Source organism: Uranotaenia lowii, chromosome 2 (assembly GCF_029784155.1).
Source record: "Uranotaenia lowii strain MFRU-FL chromosome 2, ASM2978415v1, whole genome shotgun sequence".
NCBI classification, from domain to species: domain Eukaryota; kingdom Metazoa; phylum Arthropoda; class Insecta; order Diptera; family Culicidae; genus Uranotaenia; species Uranotaenia lowii.
Window position 1 is genome coordinate 59,216,929 of NC_073692.1, and position 3,200 is coordinate 59,220,128.

Genomic DNA, 3,200 nt, shown 5'->3' on the forward strand with positions numbered 1-3,200 from the left:
AATTTTAATCATGCTGAGAACACAAATATTTATAATGTCGTGCGAGGAAATGTATTATTTAACTAAATTGACTACAATATGAAATCTCAATGGAAAATAATTTCCTTTGAAGAGATTCATTATTCGATATTTACTAATATACTATTTATTTATTGCTAATTTTATTATGTTATGTTCAATAATTTTATAAGATAAAATACAAACTACAAGATTTTTAAGAAAAATAATATTAGATATTAACGCTACAAAAGTACAAAAGGTAAACAAAACAAAGACTGGTTGATGATCGACTGTTTTAATGGTTCAATTTTTCTTTCAAAAGCTGTATCACTTTGGTTTTGAACATGGAACGATTGGTTATGTTTTTAATATCCGTTGGTAAGGTGTTGTATTTAGTAGGTCCAATAAATGAAATTCTTTTTTGCCCTAATGATGTTGTGGATCGGCTTCGTTGCAAGAAATCTGACTGGCGAGTGTTATGAGTTCGCAACCCCGTAGTAAAATGGAGGTTTTGAATATTTTCAATTGAGTGTAGATTATCATAGACATATACAACAGTTTGCAAATCACAGAGTTCAGATATTGGAAGAACGTTATGCGTTCTTAAAGAGTAAAGCTGAAGGGTAGGGAATAACAAAGGGAGCTTTAAGATGTTTTTCAAGCATCTATTCTGGAGCGTTTGAAGTTTCTGTAAGTGGGACAAGGAGGCTCTTCCCCATATCATAATAAGGTAGTTCAATTGAGAGTGGATAAACGCAAAATAAAATTTAAAGAGAACATGTTGTGGAACAAAATTTCTCAGTTTCCAAAGAACACCGCAAAGAGGAGTAATTTTTTTTTCCAAGTGTTCAATGTGACGATTCCATGAGAGAGTTTCATCTAAGTAAATTCCCAAGTATTTAAAATAACTAACTCTCTCAATAGTATTTCCATTCATAGCTGGGTCATTAGTACGAAGTAGCTTTTTATGCGAAGAACGAAACAACATGTATTTTGTTTTAGTATAATTTAGTGAAAGTAGGTTTGAATTGAAATATTTTGAAAGCAGTTTTAGGTCGTCTTCAATGTGCTGAATTATAATATCAGGTGAAGTTTCAGAATAAAAAATTGCTGTATCATCGGCAAATAAACGTGCTGTGCCTTTAAGTTGAAGGTTACATAAATCATTGACATATAAAAGGAAAAGTAATGGCCCGATATTACTCCCTTGTGGTACACCGATATCAATATTTCTTAATTCGCTTCTTGTGTTTTCAATAGCCACAAACTGCTTGCGACCTTCTAAGTAGCTACGAAGGATATTATTTGCTGTTCCTCTTATCCCGTATTTATACAGTTTGGACAATAATATGTCATGATTTAGAGTATCGAAGGCTTTTTTGAGATCCAAAAATAGTGCCCCAACAATATTTTTTGACTCTATTTTACATATGATGGAGTCAACTAATTCTGAGATGGCAATTTGAGTGCTCGAACCTGATCTAAATCCATATTGCAGTTTATAAAGTATATTGTTCTGATTTAGAAAGTCTACAATTCTATTAACAAGAAGCTTCTCGAACACTTTACTAAAAACGCTTAAAGTCGAGATAGGGCGATAGTTATTGACGTCAAGCAAATCGCCAGCCTTAAAAACAGGGATGACTTTCGCAATTTTTAGACAGTTCGGGAAAACTCCTGACTCCAAAATTTTATTAAAGTATTGTGTAAGTATGTGCGAGAATGTTTCGTGGTTATTTTTCAAGACATTAACAGGGAAACCATCTGGTCCATGACCCTTTTTATTTTTAAGTGAAAAAATTACAAGTCGAACCTCGTTTACACTAGCGGGCCGTAAGAATATTGTATTTTCTACCTGTTCGATTTGAGTCAAATGATCATTTTCAGTATTTACTGGAATCTTTTCAGCCAGGTTCTTTCCAATTGTGGAAAAGTGTTTGTTAAATTTCTCACAAATCTGTGTACTATTGGTTATAACACCTCTTTCATCTGAAAGGTTAATTGAGGAAGTCGTTTTAGATTTACCTAAGAGCGTATTAATGTTTCTCCAGAGCTTTGAATGTGGTGAATTATTTAATAAGCGCTCGTAATAGAGCCTTTTACATTCTTGTTTTTTTGAACTCAATTTTTTATTTATGTGAATTAGCATCTCTTTTAAATTGATATCATTTGGATGCTTTTTCGATCGTTTTAAATAATTCTCTTTTATTTTGATGAGTGTCCAGAGGTCAAATGTCATCCACGGACAGCAATTTCCTTTAAGTTTTACCCTTTTATTAAGTGTTCGAGAAGAAATTTTCACAAAGCGATTGTAAGTTGATGTGATTTCTTGTAGGCCTTCATCAACATTTTCTGGTAGTTGAATACTGTTTAAATAATTCACAAATAAGCTGTTTAGTTTAGCGTTATCAACTATCTCTTTCCTAAGAATTGTTACATTTTTATCACATAATAAATTGAATGATGTGAGTATTTGTAAATGGTCACTAACATCAGAAAAGATTGTATCATTTTTCAATCGATCTAAGTCAATTTGCTTCGATATAACGTGATCTAGAATATTCTGAGTTGTTGGCCTAGTAGGAAAGGTGTTTGTACAAGCGTATCCAAAAGATTCTAAGATAGATCTATATTTTGCTACGGTATTCAGGTTAATCAAATTCACAGGAACGTTTAGGTCACCGACAATGAAGCAGGAGTGATTATCAGCAACAGACGTTAGAAGAGATTCAATTTGATCACAAAACATGTTAAACGGGAATGAAGGGGGTCTATATACGCCATGAACACAAATTACTTGACCACTTGTACAAATTTCGACACTAATTCGGTGAAAGCCATCAAAAGTTATATTTTCAGTAGTTTTAAATTTCAAATTTGTCTTTATATACATAGCTAGGCCTCCATATGGTTGGTCGCGGCAAGAGAAAATCGATGTATATCCCGGAATGTTGTAAATACAACAGTTATCTTTACCAAGCCAGGTTTCACAAACAACAATAACATCGATACAAACATTAAAATGATCAATGGTCTGTAATATGCAATCAAATTTATCTAAATTATTCATACTACGTACGTTCCATTGCAAAATTCTAAAGGATCTTGAATCATTATTAAAAGTACTTAAATTAAAATCTTCTACATTTTCATGGTATCTATTCATTAAACTATCCATTGAATAAAATATATTTCAGTTT